General features: G+C 36.9%; 1 long non-coding RNA gene across 1 annotated transcript; it reads right to left on the bottom strand.

Annotated features, from left to right (window-relative positions):
* Positions 1-1329: 1329 nt before the first annotated feature.
* LOC132605016 (uncharacterized) lies at positions 1330-2920 on the bottom strand. The gene is made up of 2 exons (XR_009568969.1): positions 2764-2920; positions 1330-1861 (listed from the first exon to the last, which is right to left on the bottom strand). It is a non-coding gene; the product is annotated as an uncharacterized LOC132605016 (long non-coding RNA).
* Positions 2921-20999: the final 18079 nt, after the last annotated feature.

Genomic DNA, 20999 nt, shown 5'->3' with positions numbered 1-20999 from the left:
TATCTGGGCTGATTTTCGACCACAGGTGGTCGAAAATCTGGAATATGTTTTCCAGCATTTGCCTGCTTTTGGCAGCCCACTTGCCAATTTTCAAATAGTCAAATTCATCATCCAAAACAGCCATCCAATTCATCAACAATGCAACACAACAACCATAAACAATGTTCAAACACTTGAACACTTAAACATTGTCCATTCAAACACTTATAAACAATCAAATTCAACCTCAAAGTACTTAAAATTAAAACTACATTCAAACACTTAAACATCATAAACTACATTCAAACACTTAAACATCATTCAAACACTTAAACATTATAAACTTAAAAGTACTTCTAATTCGAACTAAAACTACATTCAAACCCTTAAAGATAATATACATATCCATCATAAACTATTAATTTGGGCTTGCATACCCAACATCCTAGCCTCCGAGGAATTAAGTGTTCTTGTTAGCTAAGCAATTTGATGCTTCATAGCTTCATACTCCTTAGGATCAACTGCGCCATCATCAGCAGCATCTATGCTTTCAAGGGCCGACGGGTATAAAGGTGGCATCCAGACCAATTTAATTTTGATCAAGAATGAAAATAATATAGCAGAGTTTTATCATTGATCAAGAATGAAAATAATCTATTAACAGGAAAAAAGAAAGGATGTAATTGACCATATTAATTATTTTATGAATTGTGAAATTTACACTATTTGATCCACAAAGATTGGGACACATCTGTCTAAACACTGCCTTAATAAACTTGTAAATAAGAATTTCTCTGGTGCAATCTTCTTAGCACGAGGAAAAACAGAAATTTCAAATCTCTTTCAACTTAGAACTCCCATAAATTAGAGAGAAAATGACAAATAAAGTATGGAGTAGTTATGAGATTATAATTAGTTCAGAAATATGATCACATATGAGTACAGATGGCCACAAACACCCAACAAAAGGAAAACAATAGCTCAGCTTATGTTTGTAAAATGAGTTAAGCCCATCCATATAAGGTACCAGCTGCTTTGTGATTCACTAGTCTGTTGTCATAACCCTTGTTCATCACCCTTCCTGTTCATCTTTTGTAACCGCACAAAGAGCTCTCCCCTCAAAACTTCTTCCAACAACATGAATAAGAAATGCGCCAATAAATTTTAAATAAAACAAAATATCACAATTGCACAATTTACACGCCTCTACATAGGGGAACAATTCACTACTTCCCAGAAGTTTTATTTTGTATAGCATCATTGGAGGAAAAATTCACTACTTCTTGGAAATATTCTGCATAGCATCACAATCAAACACATTCACTACTTCAATTTCTAAATAAATACAGCTAATATAAACTGTCATTATTTCAAATCAGGTTTACCATAAATAATGAATGTTCTTCTCAACATGAAATATCGCCTCACGAAAGCAAAAGGAGTTTTACATTCTATTACTGTCGACACATTTCAGTTGCACGAAACAAAAGGAAATACTGCTATACAAATAACACTAACGGAAGTAGAAGGCAATGGAAGTATTACATGGCAGTGACTGATGTAGAAATCTCCAGCCAGAAGTAATCAACAAAGGCATTGAGATTGAAGAGAGGTGGAGTTTCAACTGGGGGTGACTTCCATTCAACATAGCCAGTAGACCACCAGCCGTCCAGCTGGTGCTCGTGGTAGCCACTTAGCATGCACTTCCATCACCTCAACTCTGCCTCATATATTAGCTAATTTAAAAACTAATTGTTGGCAAAGAGATTACAATCTGTTACCCATTTCTGCTTACTTCACCTAAAAAGGGATACAAAGGCTTACTACTGCACATTTTATTCCTAAAGCTTCACACTGCTCAACTATTTGATTAGTGAGCTCTCTGCAATACACAAAGGAAGCAGTTGTAATTTAAAAATCAAAGAGCTTCAGTCACATTGCTCACATAGTATATCAATATGTTTTTTTTGCTATAGAACTCTTCTTTTGAACACTCTGCTTAATTTTAGGGGACAAGCCATGACTTTTCATTGTCATCAATTTCAGTTAACACCTTAAGTAGGTAATTACTATGATGTGTTTTTACACTATATTGCTCGGACTCTTAAAAAATGTCGAAGGGTAAGTGTCAAGATCCTCCAAAAGTAGTGTTTTTTTGGGATCCGAGACAGGTGATGACACATTTTTGAAGAGTCCGAACAATATACGTTTTTAATTAAACAATCAACATCCAAAACTCACAAATCTCCCTACCAAATTATCTTGTAAAAGTCAAATAAGTTGGAAAAAAATAAAAAGATCCATGCTTTTATGCACCAACATAAATTGACTTACTGATTAAACCAAATTCATCAACAAAAAGGAGCAAAATGAAGCAACCCAATGAACAAAATACACCCATCATAAAGCAGAAAAACATACCCAAAAACCAATCTCTAAACCACAAAAAGAAGAAGAAAAAGAAAGGGAAAAAAAAACAGGGATTAATGAACTAAGCTCTAAAACATAACAAGACATCCGAATTCATCATAGTTAAACAATCTATGCTTTATAAAGGTGACATCCAGACCAATTTAATTTCAATATTTCATTCAATTTCAATTCAAAACCCTAAAAAAATAACATGATATAAACCCTAGAACAACAACTGTGATTTAAAAAAAGGTTATCAAATCTACTAAATATAGAAGGTAATGCAACTAACAACATGGTATTGAAATACATGCTTGAGAACTAGTTCAATTTGGGGCTTGTGTTCATAAGATTGAAAAAGAAAAAAAATACCTGAGCTTGTTGAAAACGGCGGTGGCGTCTGGTTGAGATTTTAGACTGCTAGTCGGAAACGGCGGTGGCGTGTGCCGTTGAGCGTATAAGGAGGTGGGGTGGTGGGTTGCGTAGAGAGGAGAGGGAGGAGGAATTAAGGAGAGAGAAAGAGAAGGAGAAAAATAAAAACAAAGTGACCCGATGGGGTCTAAATCTGTTTGAATTTTCGACCATATGTGGTCGAAAATAATTAAGTCATATTTGACCAAATTTGACTTAATTATTTCGACCACTTGTAGTCGAAATTAGTTTTTTTTTAAATTAATTGTTTTATATTTATATAATTTAATTATGTATAAAATATTTTTTTCCCATTTATTATTTGTACAAAAATTAATTTCGACCACACGTGGTCGAAATTCACTTTTCCAGTTAAAAAATTGACCCAGTGTGGTCGAAATCCTATAAAAAGTTTAATAAAAATTAAATTCTGCAAATTTCGACCACCTGTGGTCGATTTTTTTCCGACCAAAATTGTGGTCAAAAGTTTTTGGTCGAAAATGCCCTTTTTTTTTAGTAGTGATAGGACGTAAAGTTGACACATAAGAAGCAAACTTGTCTATTGAAGAAAGTATCTGTTACAACCCAGAATTTCAGAGGATGTCTATGAAATTATTCTTAAAGATAACGAGAAACTTTTATTGTGCTTGATGATCAAAGAAAAATAAAATTGCGTGTGATTAGAGATATTTTGACTGAAAATATCGATTTCCCAGACAGATTAACAATTAAAAAGTGGGAGCAAAGACCTGAATTGTGTGGCCAACTACTAATTCCCATTGTTTATTCTAATTTTTTTATTAAAAGTCAATGCTTGGATGGGAAACATATCATAAAATAATTTAACAAGCCAGCAGTAACAGTGACAACATTCGTATTTGGAGGGATAAACTTTTTAAGGATTTGATGCCACTTCATAATTTCATTTACAATAATCCAACAAGCAAAAGTACTGCACCAAAAAGTAATAATTGTATTTACTGATACAAAACACACACACACATAAACTGATATACAACTTATTCATGTGAGACTTAAACCTCGAGAAAATCTTTTGAGTATAAGTTCTCAAATAGTTAAATGTAAATTATCAAAACCATGTAAAACATCAATTTATCATCTTTGAATCTACAAATATTCTTATGTTTCAATAAAGGAATCATTTCATAGTTTTATAGGAAAAACCAGTTAATATGACTCCTGACAAGCCAAAAAAGACGTTCAAATTTTGTAAATAAAGAATAGTTATTCAGTCGCTATAATTTCTGTTGTAATCAATCAGTCAGCTCAATTATAAAATATCAAAAAATTTCTGTTATAAGAAGCTAATAATCTGTTCTGGATTTGCCGATGCAAAACACATGGTATAGTTATGACTTATGAAACTTTATTGCTCTGAATCAATATGTAAAGACTAATAATATTTCTCAATAAGATGTAGCTTAAAAGCAATAGCAAACAGGAAAGGAGAAGAATGTTAGGTGCAGTGTCTATTTTTCTTGACACAGTATATATACTTGAGCCATTATAGTTTATGAACTACTCCTATATGACTTTGGATAATTTTCACCTTATTAAAAAAAATTTGGGGTTGAGTTAGGTTGTAGATTGATAAATTACACTCTATATCTACTGGAAGAAAACATCAATGTCACGTAGCTCATGTTTTGAGTTTGTTATCTGGTTTAGCCCATATTTGTGTATAAATGCCTTTTTATACACTACTATACTTTTATGCAAGGTTGATACATTATGTATAATGTTTTTCCTCACATATGATGTTGTATAATATTATATATTGGGCTACATGGAATAATATATTAAGTTGGACTGCATATTTTTGAAAATATGCCGTTGTTTGTAGTGTTACAAACTAAGGTAATCCCTTTATCTCATTTTATGTGGCATGTTTTTCTCTTTAGTATGTATAAGAAAGAATGATAACTTTTTATATTTACAAATAATGTAAATCTAAACTTTCTCATTTTATCATTAATGAGATCTTGTTTAGCGACACAGATTCTACAATTTGTTTTATATCACATGTTTCAAAAGTCCTCTTTTTCTTTCGTAAATGGCGCACATAGTCAATAACTATCACATAAAATGGGCGGAGGGAGTAATATTTATATTCTAGGTACTAAATTTCTCTAATTGATATAGTTAAAATTTTGTATAATTGTCATTCGTTATAACATCATTTCACCATAGCGGCTTGATTTTCTCCGGAACCGATTTTTCATGTTATATTTTACTTCTCTATAACAACATTTTACTTTAACAGCAGTGACATTCATTATGACGGTACACTCTTTGTAAAATTACCTCTTTATAATAGCTATACTCAAATATTGGGGTGAGATGGAACCAGAGGCGGACCCAAATGGGTGGGTGGGACTGCACGTGCACTCCCACCGTTCGGAAAAAATTATGTATGTATGTGTGTATATATCTTGATAAATTAGTATATATTTAATTGTGCACTTTAACAAATGAAATTGTTTTAGGGCACGTTGGTTGCAACTGTTGGTTCCTTTACATGTCACCCTGGATCGAACCCGAATGTCACTTTTAATTGTTTTTTGAGCCTATTTTTAGGAAAACAATAAGCGTTAAATGAGCTCACCCAGATTTGAACCTGCACTGTCACCACATGTTGCACAGCCTTAGCCACTGAGCTATCTCTTTCATTTGCTTCACTGTATTAAATTTTATTTATTACACATAGTTGACCTATAAACTTTTATTTTTGTCACTGCTACGCTATTAATGACCGGTCCGATACGGTATTATTCCTCAGTCATCATTAAATTTTTTATTGGAGTTTATGTCAAGATAATGATACCCCGACCATTTTAAAATTTTGGGTCCGCCTCTGGATGGAGCCTCAACCTACTGCTACTTGGGGTGAGATAGAAGAGTCAATTGTTAAGCTCTTTAGACATCATTTAAGGGAAATCTATTTTCAATTCCCTTTTGCTGAAAGTTTGGAAAAATTCTTCGTCAATTCAAGCGTTATATTATCACTAAGAGATTGGAATTTACGAAACAACCTCCAATTACAGAATTCTTACATCAAACTTGTAATATTCAAATCTTAATTAATTTTAAGTGCATATATTCCTAGATTTTAATTCTTTATCGGTATGGTACAACTAGTTATGAATTTATGAGTAATTTATTAGTCTTTTCAATTTTTAATTAATGGGATATGAAAATTAATTGAGATTTTAAAATTAACAAATATTTGTTTTCGTTTGTAAAAGTAAAAAAAATAAATATATTTGCTAATTATTTGCTTACTTTTGCTTATGACAACTAAATGAGATCTAAACATCAAATGTCAGAGAAATTTTTAAACAAACGCTGTCATTATAGAAAGCTAAGGTTTGATTGTAATATGCTACATTCTTTGTGAATATACGTTAAATCCTTGAAATAAATATAACTTTGACACAATCACTAACAATTCAGCAACTGTTATTGATAATTAAATAAGAGCAAATAGTAGTGAGTCAAAAATGGACAATGGAACAGACGTAAGCAGAGAGCATGCCTCCAAATTAGTTGTAATGAAAGGTACCTTTGTCAATAGCCCAATATCTTAAGAAAAGGTACGGAACCGTAATTACCGTACCTTCTTTGACTTCAAACATCAGATCATTTTCTTATTCATTAGGTAAAGACAAATTGATGTTTTTTCCTTTAATTATGATATATTTCTACGTGTTCATCTTCCACTAAACTCCAGAGTCACAACTCCTTCATAATGTTACAAGTTCTAATATTTATCTTCAGATTATATTTAATCGTTGGCTCAAAATGAGTTTATAAATTGCTATATATGTCTTCACATGACCAACCTTTTGGTACCTACTTCTTCATTCTTGTGAATTCAGAGGTCGCTCTTTAGCAATTGAAAGGTAATTTGCTTTTGACTACTACTTTCTGCAACAGTGGATTTGGACTTTGATTATCAATGATTTACACTGAAAAGCCCCGTTAATTTAGTTTCAAAGTTTGTACTGCACTTTCGTTTTTGGGTCCTAACAAATCCTGTGTATTCAATTATTGACTTTTTTCGGTAGAATTCGAATGAAAAACATAAGGTTTATTAATTTCTAGTACTTAAGACTCCAAATGTAAAAGGATTGTGAAGTCCATGAGTGTAAAGGGTTAAAGCGGATTAATTAAGCCTTAAAAGAAGGTGTAAAGAAATGGATTTTGAGTCTAACTCAACCCCAAAAACTAGCTTATGAGGTGAGAATTACCCAAGGCCATATAATGAGACCAAACATCCATCCACAACCGGTGCGGGAGGATCAACTCCCACTCCCTCCCCCCCCCCCCCCCCCTCCCCCCTTCTCGCCACGCCCAGGACTGGACATATGGAGTGTGGACAATATTTGATGGGGCCCAACATCAGTGAAGGGTTCGGCTCTAATACCATGTAAAAAAATGGATCTTGGGCCTAACTCAACTCTAAAAGCTAGCTCATGAAGGGAGTACTACCCAAGGCCATATAAGAAGACCAAACACCCATCCCACAACCGATGTGGGAGAATCAATAGAAGCGTTTAATTTTTTTTTATTTAGATGTACCGAGCTGCTATGACCCAAATTCTATGGCTAGGTGACCAACAATCAATTACTCGGAATCGAGCATACACATTATCTAATTAACATAAGCATGCATACTAACTGAAATAATCTAAAGTAGCGAAAATTATAAAGTCTAACATAGTCTAATATACAAAAACAAAAAAAAAAAGTATCTGAAAATCCCAAAAGGTGGTAAGTCTGATACGTCATCATATCACGAAATCATCTATAGAATATTGTGGGACAAGCCCCACATAATAAGAATTATCAAAAATATCTTAAGCAACATAAGTAAACCACCGTAGGAAAAGTATGAGCTCACCACACTTTGAACTAGTCAACTATGTTATCCACTAGGTTGGACCCATAATCAAGTAGATAGTTTTGTGTTGTCACGCCCCGAATGATGGCCTGGACGTAACACGACCCTCGAAGTCTGACTGCATGTGACCGAGCGAACCATATGGCTTACTGACTCAACATGGGCATGAACTGATGCGGAATAAACTATGAACATCCATAATTTAAGTAAAGCATGGGACCATAGATCATAAGTCTGAAAATATCATAATATCATAACGCGGAATAGTCTGAATAAACATCATAATAATGAGCCAAAATGTCTAGACGACTCTGAATAGCTGACATAACATAACTGAATAGTCTATGAAACCTCTTACATGAATCTGACTACAAAACAGTTTACTGGGACAAGGCCCCCGGCATACCTTAACTGCATGACTGAAATAAACATAAGTAAAGCCAAAACCCCGAATAGAATGGGGGTCACCAAAAGCTGATACATGCTGAATTCTAATGTGCTGATCCGTCGTCCTGTAAATCTGCATCGTGAAATGCAGGCACCCAGGCAAATAAAGGGGACATCAGTACACTTGAATTTTACTGGTATGTAAAGCCACTGAATGAAATAAGCATGGCACATGAAATAATAGAACTGAAACTAAAACTAAAACTGTAAACTGAATATGAACACGAATATCATCTGACATGAATAGATGTATAACATGAGTAAAACATTTTAAGTGGGAAAGTCTTAGTATAACCGACATGTAACCACCACGTGAGCACGCGGCGTCTAATCTCTGCCCGATCAGCTAAGCCATCGTGTACCTTGCCGGGGTACAAGACATGAACATGACATGGATCCAATAACCTGCAATGGGTAAACATGAAGGAATTGTCCTAACTGGGCGTAACGATCCTTATCCTACGCTGGCATACATAGTTTCAGGCTGTCTGAGCCTTCTCGGTAATTTGTCCAACTCCCAAAAAATGAACATGGATGTAATTAGCTTAGTAGCCCAAGAATTATATAAACATGATTGTAAACATAATTCGTGATTGTATTATAACATATAGATAAATATATAATATAACTTGTATGAAAACATGGAAGCATGTAGAAGTTCATGAAAATGAACATAAAAGTTCATATCTTTCATTTAAGAACCCATGGAATGCAAAGTATGAGTTTTCATGGATTACAGAAATATTATCAATAACCAAAAGGGAATATTAAGAACGCAATAACGAACTATTAAAGCAAACATGGTATATCATGGTACATGTACTTAGGGTTATTATGAACATGTCTAGAACCCTAGTTTTGGTGGAATTTTGTATAATCATGGAAGAACGTAGAGTGGGAAGAACAATGATGTATCCACTCGTGGATACAAACCCTACATAGTTGTAAACACTCCAAAACTTGTAATAGAATTCTAAAAGATTGAACTTTGAACCTTGTGATTGGTTTTCTTGAAAACCCTAGGTTAGGAAAGGTGAACCCTTGTTAGATTACATGAATACATGCTAGAATTGACTTGGAAGGGCTTGGAATGGCTTACCTTGATGTTTTTGATTGATGGGAGAAGAAAACCTTCATGCTAGGGCTTGGGAATTGTGAAAACTAATTTTCTAGAATGAAGTATCGTATTTATACTGTTTACTGTCAGGGAGGATTGACGGTGCACATGATGGTCCATCGACATGTCGACAGTTCGTCGAGTTTCTTAGACCATCCGTCGGGTTGCTTAAACTGTCCGAGTCTGAATTTTGACGGTGCATCATTGACGGTCCGTCGACGTGTTGATGGTCTGTTGATTCGATTGTATTGTCAGTAGTCTGCAAAAGTCCAGAAAGTATGCAAAATGAGGTTCCTAGGGACAATACATTTTGATGGGCCGTTGATCAATCGACGGTCTGTCCCTCTGGCCGTCGAATACCACCCGTAGAACTGAGTCTGGATTTTGGACTTAAACTCCACTTTTTGGCTTCTTGGATCCCTGAGTCATAGACGCGGCTTAGTTTAAAGGTACGAGGTGTTACAACATCTCCTTCTTGGGATCATTCATCCTCGAATGACGGGTCATGGTTAAGAGTGTGACTGACATGACTTGAGTATGTGAACGTAAGGAAACATGACATGGAACATGGAGACTGAATCTTCATGACATGGTTACATGGAAACATGAATACTGAGGCATGGAACATGAACACTGGATACATGAGCGTGAAATATGAGACATGACATGGACTATGGAAGGGTTACCTCGAGCGTTCTCTATTTGTTCTTCGAACAAATGGGGATATCTGGACTTCATGTCTTCTTCGGCTTTCCATGTAGCCTCTTCAACTTTCTGACTCATCCATAAGACCTTTACTGAGGCTACTTCATTAGTTCTCAACTTGTGAACTTGACGATCAAGGATAGCCAAAGGGAACTCCTCATAAGTCAAACCATCCTTAACTGTTATAGTGTCAGTAGGAACAACCAATAATGGGTCTCCCACACACTTTTTTAACATAAACACATGAAACACTAGATGAACAACAACCAACTCTTGTGGAAATTCAAGCTCATAAGCTACTTGACCAACCCTTAACAATATTCTATAAGGTCCAATATATCTGGGGCTAATCTTTCCTTTCTTCCTAAATCTTGTAACACCTTTCATGGGCGAGACTTTAAGGAATACCCAATCATCAACTTGAAACTCTAAGTCTCTTTGCCTTACAATAGTATAAGACTTCTAGTGACTCTGAGCCGTTCTCAAACGCTCTTGAATCAACTTGACTCTCTCCATTACCTGATAGACCAAATCTAGTCCTAGCCAGTGTTTTAAAAGGCAATTTCAGGACTCGCCTCATGGCTTGCCCCGGGGCGGGGCACTGGCAAAACGCCTCGGGGCTTACATGTGGGGCTTGGTTCTTGTGAGACTTACGCCCTAAGCGCCCGACTGTACGCCTTAAACACTCCTAACGCCCAACGCTCGGGGCTCGCCTAACAGTTCTTACACAAATTATATATTAAATTCTTTAATTATAATCGTTGACCCTCATAATTCTTTAACAAATGAATTATACTTAATAGTTTTTCATCTATAGAAATAATAAGATTAGGTGTAACTCAAATAACAAGTCGTAATATTGCATATTTACTATTTGAGAATATCGTGAGGGTGAATATCACTTCATATTTCTTTTAAAAATACATAGCCGAATTGTACATTTTCACTTATCTTTGGTCTTTTGTCCTATGTATCAAAATTGTTATATTTTGTTATTTCTCTATTTGAAAGTAATTTTATTTTATTCATGAAGAAGTTACATTTTAATTATAATACTGATAAAGCTTATTGATTGTTTGCTTATAGGGAGATAAAATGGATAGTTTGATAGTAATATTGTTTCAAGAAATTGTGATTTTTCATTGTTTGAAAGTTAAGAAGTTAGAGTTAATTCGCATTTCATAATAACTTTTATTTCATTGTATTGTTTATACTTGTAAAGTTATGTTATATATAAATACAAATTGTAAGTGGTGTATAATCGATTGCTTTAATTAGTATTTTGTGATCAGGATCAAACACATCTATATATAATATATATATATATATATATATTATTTTTTCATTTATTTACAATTTTCTTTTAATTTTTATGTAATTTTACCTATTTAAAAATATTTATTGTAATTATATTATTTTATGAAATACTAAAAATTAAATACCCATGGGGCTTACGCCTCGTCGAAGCATATGTAAAATGTCCCGCCTTACGCCCTCGCCTCGTAAAACACTGGTCCTAGCAGTTCTGCTTCACAACCTTAAACCAACCAATGGGTGATCTACATCTTCGCCCATAGAGAGCTTTAAATGGTGCCATCTTGATACTAGCATGATGACTGTTATTTTAGGCAAATTCAATGAGGGGCAAATGGTCATCCCAATTTCCTTTGAAATCTAGGACGTATGCTCTCAACATGTCCTCAAGAGTCTGAATAGTACACTCTGCTTGGCAATCTATTTATGGATAAAAAGTTGTGCTGAGGTTTACCTTGGTACACAATCCTTTCTAAACGGACTTCCAAAAGTTTGCTGTGAACTGAGGGAACTTTTAAGCTGCAATAAAAAGGGATCATTAAACTGTTTCTCCTTCACTTCGGCTAGTAAGGAGGAATAAGCCCTATTCTGAACAATAACACCACTGTCCTCGGAGTCCATGCATCAAACTCCTAGATTAGCTACACGGTGAACTTCCTTATTCATAGTTCTTTTATCTTCCTCAACGTGAGCTAAAATTCCCATGGAACGCCGACTAAGAGCATCGACTGCCATATTTGCTTTCCCTGGATAATAGAGAATATCTATATCATAGTCCATAAGCAATTCGAGCCATCTTCTCAGCCTAAGATTTAGATCCCTTTGCTTGAAGATATACTGCAGGCTTTTGTGATTGGTGAAAATATCAACATGCACTCCATACAAATAATGATGCCATATCTTGAGTGCAAAAACCATGGCTGCCAACTCTAAGTCACGAGTCGAATAGACGCATAAGCTATAACCTTACCATGCTGCATTAAGACACATCCGAGACCAATTCTCAAAGCATCACAATAATCCAGGAACCCTTCGGTTCCCTTTGGCAGCGTCAGAACTGGAGTGGAAGTCAACCTCTTCTTCAACTCTTTAAAGCTTTGCTCACATGCATCTGACTACTGAAACTTAACCTTTTTCTGAGTCAACTTAGTCAACAGAGTTGAAATAGAGGAAAATCCCTCTACGAAACGCCTATAGTAGCCCGCCAGACCCAAGAAACCTCTTATATCAGATACTAAGGTGGATCTGGGCCAACTTTTCACGGCATCAATTTTCTGAGAGTCAACTCTAACACCTTCACCAGAGATTACATGGCCCAAAAAACGCCACAGACTTAAGCCAAAATTCACACTTAGAGAATTTTGCATAGAGATTTTGATCCTGAAGTGTCCGCAACGCTATTATGAGGTGTTCTGCATGGTCAATCTCACTACGAGAATGCACCAAAATATCATCAATAAACACAATAATGAATAAATGAAGATTCGACTTGAAGACTCTGTTCATAAGATCCATGAAAGCAACTGGTGCATTTTTCAACCCAAACGACATGAGAAGAAATTCGAAATGACCAATAACGGGTTCTGAAAGTGGTATTAGGAATATCAACTTCCTTAACCTTTAACCGATGGTAACCTAATCTGAGGTTAATATTGGAATAACACTGGACACCCTGAAGTTGGTCAAATAAGTCATCTATTCTGGGGAGAGGATACTTGTTCTTAATGGTGACTTTATTCAACTGGCAGTAGTCAATGCACATGTGTAAGGAACCATCCTTCTTTCGGACAAACAAAACTGGCTCTCCCCTAGGTGAAACACTAGGCCTAATAAATCCCTTGTCTAGAAGATCTTTTAACTGAGATTTTAACCCTTTCAACTCTGTTGGACCCATTCTGTATGTCGGAATAAATATCGGCTTAGTGCCGAGAAGTAGATCAATTCCAAAGTCTATCTCTCTGTCGGGAGAAACTCTGGGAAGATCTTCAGGGAATACTTCTGGAAACTCATTTTCAACTGGCACGGACTAGAGGGCTGGAGTTTGGGAATCTATATCCATGACTCGGACTAAGTGATAGATATATCCCTTGGAAATCATTCTTCTAGACTTTAGATAGGAAATAAACCTACCCCTGGGTACTACTGAATTGCCTTTCCACTCTATGTGTTACACCTCGGAAATTTCTCCGTACTTGTATGATGAGTGGAATGATGAAAAGTTTGAGTGTATGATGTTTTGTTAAGTCGGGAATGGCTAATTAAGAATTTTTGGAAATAAGAAAGTCGCGAAAAATTTTCTGTCCAGTGGTCGTATAGTGCGATCGTCCTTCAGCTTGCCAAAAATCTCAAGTTCTGCCAAGTGTTGAATATGGTTATATACGACCCAGTTTACGGCCCGTAAACTGGTTTACGGTCCGTAAACCTGGTCGTAAACTGCCATGTTCCTCAGCCAAAACTTTCTGTCTTTGAAATGATTAAATACGGCCATGGATGACGGACCGTAAATCAAAATACGGTCCGTATATGGTGGTTTACGACCACTGTTCATCCCGACAAGAATTCATTAAAGATCAGATTTTGTGATTTTTAAAGGGGACTTAAGCCTCATTTTAATTCATTATTCATTCAACCACTCAAGAGACTTCTAGAACTCTCCAAATATTTCCTCCACAAGAATTCAAGAGAATCAAAGGGGATATCAAGATTATCAACACCAAATTCATAAAAATAAGTGTTAGAACACATCAAAGGATCTTCTAAGTCAAGAAATTCCCAATAAGGTGGAACTAGGGTTTTGGCTAATTGAAGTATTTCAACTTAAGGATTGTTCAACCATCATCCAAGGTAAGTTTCATGATTATTCCATGTTGTTTGAAGTATTGGAAAGCATAGACACTTGAAATGTAGAAGAACATAGAAATGGGTCATTATTGAGTGAATAGTGACATAAATGAATGATAGTGGAATTGAACTATGAATATTGAAGTGTTGTGAGTACAAATACGTTATAAATGATGTTTACATCATGAAACAAGAATTAAATGCATGAAAACGCAAGGATGAGCTAGAAGTAGAAATAAAGGAAAATTGGAGGAAAATGGTGGATTTTTCCAAATGTACGTAAATGACGATTGTCGATTATGATATTGCGAATAATATTATGAATATTGGGAGTTGATATAGAACGTGAGAAAAGTAGTATGAGCGAAGGAAGCGTTGTCCGACTTTTCCTAGAATTAGCGATGCGTTCTTATAGTTAGTTTACTAATGTTGATACGAATTCTCTTATGAAGGTAACGACGTGATATCGACGGAGAACAAGTGAGCGATATCTTAGCTAAACGGCCAAGGTATGTGAGGCTAGTCCTTCTTTCTAATGGCATGAATCTTTTAGCTTGAATCCCTATTCCTTTCATGAGTTCTTACATTCTAAGAAGTTAAAAGCTTATACCTATGAATGTCTATATGAGATAAGTTATACGATATGATGACACTAGAATGATGGTGATGTTATTCCTTGCCTATACTCACCTTATGTACTAGTCCTTTCAAGGTGAGGCAGAATGTCCATAATGGTTCCATAATGTAACAGGGGGATCACGACCTTACGTCACCCCGATAGAGTAAAGTTGATCATGAGTCTTATATACGCATTATGATAAGATAAGTATTTTATGATAAGCATATTAATATGAGTATTTACGTTAAGCATGTCATGATTGCATTCACACCGGGCCTAGTTGGCCGGGCAGACACCGCTTCGGCGGGCGGCGATACGGATACACCACGACCTTCGTGCATGGGCAGACACCACTAGTGGGCGGCATGAGATGGTACCCCGGACGCGGGAGGCCTGGACGCGGGCTAATATTATTGATTATCACACCGTTCCGACATGGACGGGCAGCTTGCATATGATGCATACATGTTATGATGATGAGTATGAGTAAGATAGCATGCATTACTTCATTTATGATTATCAGTCAGATCCAGATGTCTCATGTTGATGTTATCCCCATATTATTGATGTCTCCTTTCATTATGTTGCCTCTCATACTCGGTACAATATTCGTACTGACGTCCTTTCTTCGGACGCTGTGTTCATGCCCACAGGTAGACAGGGAGGAGAGCTTGGCCCAGGTCCTCGGTAGCTGTCAGCTGATAGATAGCACTCCATTGTTCGGAGGTTCTTATGGCTATTATTTTGATGTACATTCATATATGCATATTTTGGGCATGACGGAGTCTTGTTCTGTCTATGTATTCATTATGTTAGTAGAGGCTCGTAGATACGCAGTGTGGGTTAGATGGTCTCACAAGATGTTTTCATATGTATGTATATTATTTTGATGGCCAAGAGGCAAATGTATATAAAGTATTTATGTTTTGATTAAATATGATTTTCCTACAATTGGTATGTAAAATTTATAAAAGAGTATTAAATGAGCAAGGCAAGCAGTAGAGTGAGCGGTGCTCGGTAATTGCTCCGGGTACCCGTCGCGGCCCCTAGTCGGGTCGTGACACTATGACTGGTTCGTTAGGAAATTCAAATCTTATAATTTTGATTCTACAACCCGCTGTGGTATAACATGAAGCTAACCAATCCATACTCATGATTACATCAAAGTCTACCATGTCCAACTCTGCTAAGTCGGCTATGGTTCTGCGGTGATAGATTAAAACTGAACAACCCCTATAAATATGTCTAGCTAGAACTGACTCTCCAACTGGAGTGGAAACTTCAAAGGGTTCATGCAACTTTTCTGGTTCTATCCCAAATTTTCTTTGCAACAAATAGGGTTACATATGATAAGGTGGATCCTGAGTTAAGGGCATAAACGTCGAAAGTGAAGATTTTTAGTGTACCTGTGACAACATCTGCATGTGCCTCTGTATCTTAATGACCCTCTAAAGTATACAAGCGGTTTTTACCTCCGCCCGCATTGCTAGACTTGGCTACCCCATGCCCTGATTTGGGCTTGAGAATTATGAGGAGCTGCTGCATTTGTGGACTGAGCCACCTTACCACTGGTACCCTGCCTAGCTAATGGAAAATCTCTCTGAAAATAGCCTCTTACCACACTTGCCACAAACCGGATTATCATAAGCCTGCTGACCCACACCAACCTGAGAGTAAGAGTAAGTTGGCCTGAAATTCTGCCTCTACTGATCATTCTTGAACTTTGGAGTTGAGGCACTAACTGCAGATGGAGCGGGTCTTGATGATCTATTCTTGAAAAAATTTCTGCCTCCACCTCTCTTATAACTGAAGTTACCTGCAGACTTAGCTCTTTTATTAAATTCTCTACCATTCTATTTCTACAGAGCCTTCTTCTCTTTCATTCGATCCTCAAGGCCCTGAACAAAGGCAAACATCTTGGTGATAGTCATTTTGTCGTTCTGAGCAGTAATATTCGCATCACCATACAAGTCGGGTGTAGGCCCAACAAAAAATCTCCTAACTATGGCCCTCGTGTCAGGAAGCATATACTGAGCAAACTTAAACAAGGAAATAAACTTGAGATAATATTCGTTCACGCTCATACTGTTCTGCCTGAGCATCTCAAATTAGTAGGTCTTCGCCTCTCTAACCTTAATCGGCTGGAAGTGATCAATCAAAGAATCCAAAAACTCATCCCAAGTTATTGAAGATGCATCCTCTCTGTGGGACTGTTCCCATGTCTTATACCAAATATGAGCAATATCCTGCAACTAATAAGCTCCCAACCCTGTTTCCTCTGTCTCCGTAGCATGCATAACAGGGAAGACTTTTTGAAGCCTATCGATGAAGTTTTAGGGGATATTCTCCCTTAATAGTCCCAGTGAACACTGGAGGCTTCATGTTTAGATACTCCTTGGTCCTAGAACTATTTGACCCTCCACTAGAACCTGCACTAAGAGCCGTCTCCTGATGTTGTGCCTAATTAGCAACAATTTGGGAGAGCAGCTGAATGGCTCCCCTAACATCCATGTCAGTAGCAATGGGCTGCGGAGTAACAGTAGGACGGACCTCCGCAGGCCCCACTCTAGCTAGGGGTGCAGTACCCATTGCAACCCTCTGAGTCTGAGGCTCCACCTCTGGAGTAACATTGGTGGTAGCCCTCTGGCTGGTAGTTGTGGTCCTCTTGGAGTACTTTCTTTTCGTAGGCATTGTCTAAAATATGTAATATGCATGAGTTAGAAGGATTCCTGAAAGCATATCTTTAATTGCAAGAACTAGAGTATGAAAGAAGTGAGACAATTCTAGATGTCTTGGTGGTCAACTATTTATATGTGTGGGGCCCGTGTTACGGTTCGCCTTTACGCCGGCTCATAAAAGCTACTAAGAGGTTGTTGGTGCTCTAAATTGGATTTTATGTCATTTTTAGAGTCGCCACCTAATTTATTAAGGGAAATTTGGAAAAATCAGGTTCAAAGAGTTTTTCAAGTAAGAGAAAAAATCTTATTGGACCAAAGATCAAGGTAGGGGTTCTGGTGATCCCTTAGGGAAGGTTTTATGCACCCTAGTATTAAAGATCCGTAGAATACGGTTAACCTACGAGCTTCAATGTGTGATTAATGTATTGTCTGCTTAAAAGTGTTTAGTATTTCCGCAAAAATGTCATTCATTTCTATCATAAACTCAAGAAAAAAATTGGCAAAAAGTCCCCTTAGAAAAGGAGTTTTTGGGTTTAAAAATCCATGCAAGTGTTTAACTCACTTTATTGCCGGACTAGGACACACCCAAAACTTTTCCCGAGTAGAGTCACTACTATTCTAGTCCTAATAAAATGAGTTTAGTTCTTACGGGTTTTATTATAAGTATATACAAAATATGGAGTATATCTCCGATTTTTATACATATATATAGATAAAGAAAACTACAAGTTGTTAGTTTAAGTTTGGTTTTAACATTGAAGCCCACCAGGTCAATAATATTCCAGGTCCAAATCCATCTTGCCCTCAAGTTCGGTCCAATAAGTCAGTTTTTTGGGTCCAAATTCAGTGTTGGGCTTCCAGGCCCAAACATCTTTCCTTTTTCCAGAATTATATCCAAGTCCAATTCTCAGGCTGTCCAAAACTCACTTCAGGTCCAAAAATCGTTCTTTAAAGTTCTGAAAATATCTAAATTTAGTACCTCTTTTATTGATTAACCCAGATTTTCAACGTTATCTCTTATTATTTTTACAACGCATTTTGAAATAAGTTTTTGTGCTAACTCAGATTCAGTATTTTAAAGACCCATTAGGCAGTTTCACTTAATCACGGGCTTAAGGCCCAAGACAAAACATTTATCAAATTTCAACTAAAAGGGCGGAAGGCCCAAAATTACTACTCAGTCATTTTTTTGAAGTTCATTTAACCTTGTCATTAAACAAGTTTTAAACTTAACCACATTAAATTAAGTATTTCATTTCTCATGAATTTTAAGAAAAAATGATTAAGTTTAAAGATGTTTGAGGTGACCGAGTTTGAACTTGGAGGACTTCTAGACCTCCTTTCCTCAACTCCGTTATGATTTCTGGATGAAAATTTAAACAAGTTCTCAGATCTCCCAGATATCCAACTGGAAAGTTCGGTATGATTGAGAGGAGCGTGATTGACCCTCTAGTATTGATTCCGCCTACATATCCCTTATTTTTGGGAATCAATTCACTTGTAGTTAGACTAGACCGGAGGAAGAGGATATCCCTTATGCTGGAATGCCTCTGTGTGTATTGGTGTGTGTCCGACCGGTTGCAGAATAAATGAAAAACATGTACATAAGCAAATAATTGTTCTTGTGTGGCTGAGAGGGGAGGAGCAATCTTCCAAGTCCTGGCAGGAGAGCTTGACTCTCATGGGCACCCTATCTCGACCGGCTGCATAAGAAAAAGTTCCACGTTTGCTCTGTATTTATCTAGATTTGATTTGATCAGCCTGCTTCTCCAAGCGGCTGCAAATCTGCTTCTACCTACTGAGTAACGTTGGTTGATTTTGATGACGAATACTGCGGTCATCCGACCAGATTTAGATTGTCTTGATCTTTGGAGCGAATACTGCGGCCACCTGGCCGGATTTACATAGCTTTACTATTTTGATTATATCTGTATGCTTGTATGAATGGCCCTTTCGGTAGTTCGTATGAACGGACCTCTTGGCATGTTTGTATGAATGACCCTCTTGGCATGTTTGTATAAGTGGCCCTCTTGGCATGTTTGTATGAGTGGCCCTCTTGGCAGTTGTATGAATGGCCCTCTTGGCAATAGGAAAATAGACATGCAATGGCCTTCATGGAAAATAAGAAGAAGTGATGACCCTCTTGGCAGCAGGAAAATAGATATGCAATGGCCCTCATGGCAAATAAGAAGAAATAATGGCCCTCTTGGCAGCAAGAAAATAGATATACAATGGCCCTCATAGGAAATAAGAAGAAGTGATGGCCCTCTTTGCAGTAGGAAAATAGATATGCAATGGCCCTCATGGGAAATAAGAAGAAGTGATGGCCCTTTTGGCAGCAGAAAAATAGATATACTGTCACGACCCAATTGCACTAAGTCGTGCGGGCACCAACCTTTTCCACCTCGGTAGGCGAACCCTTCACTCCACATACACAGTTAATAGGAAATAGCGGAAGAAGTAAAATAGAAAAAGCCTCACAAATATAATGTAAGAAAGCAGAAACAATAGAAATAAACCCCAATAGCTGGTCTGGTCATACAAGAGCATCTAACTAATTACTACAAGTCTGAATAATAAGTATACATTAATAGTCTCAAAAATATGTCATAGAATGGAAATAAAGACATGCTTACCCTGTAAGACTCGAATCAGCAAATCCTCGAAAAAGTCAACCACGAGGAGTAGAAGTCGATCTCTCATAATACTTTGCTTCACAAAACAATGCAGCAAGTGCAGGTCAGTACAAACAACAAGTATTGGTAGGTATCATAGTCCGACTAATTTTAGCTAACACATATCAAGTCAATAAAGTGAGATAAACAGGTAAATCAACAAGGTATAAGTCAAACATGAGCTAGAATCCAAGTACACGTCATCACCTATGTTTAGCTTCTAAACCCAAATGTGCCAAGTCTCAAAATACTTAGTCAGAATCCGTATATCACAAGTACATCACAAGAATATCACATTAGAAGCCATAGTACAATACAATGCAATAATGTATGAAATGTGTATGCAATGCATATGCTGTGTACACACATACTCCGATGACGGAACATCACATTTCGGTAACACAACCCAGGAGGACCCGCGAAGTCCATGTACCGAAATCTCACGACTCCGGCAAAGACCTCGACAATTGCTACCATGCATATGCACCGATACATATGTACTCCGATGATGGAACATCACATCTCGACAGCAAAACCCATAGAGGACCCAAAAAGTCCATGTAGCTCATGGTTCTGGAAAAAACCTCGCCAACCGCTACCTCATGATTCCGGCAACAACCTCGACAATCGCTGCGCACATCCTCAATTTCGAGGTAACTAGCGAACATCGGTCCTTACGTCACTCTCATCCAACTGAGCCCAGCTCATAACAGTGTTTCCTCAAGTATCATCAATATATCAACAGTATATATTGAAGGATGAGAATATGTGCAATGTATGAGTTCAATGGAAATAATCAAATCAATCTCAAACAGTACCACACATGGGCATACCAACAATATCAATAAAAAGGCTATATGCTGAGTCACAACGGGAT

This window comes from Lycium barbarum, chromosome 8, assembly GCF_019175385.1.
Source record: "Lycium barbarum isolate Lr01 chromosome 8, ASM1917538v2, whole genome shotgun sequence".
Classification (NCBI taxonomy): Eukaryota; Viridiplantae; Streptophyta; class Magnoliopsida; order Solanales; family Solanaceae; genus Lycium; species Lycium barbarum.
This window is presented reverse-complemented; position numbering and strand designations above follow the sequence as displayed.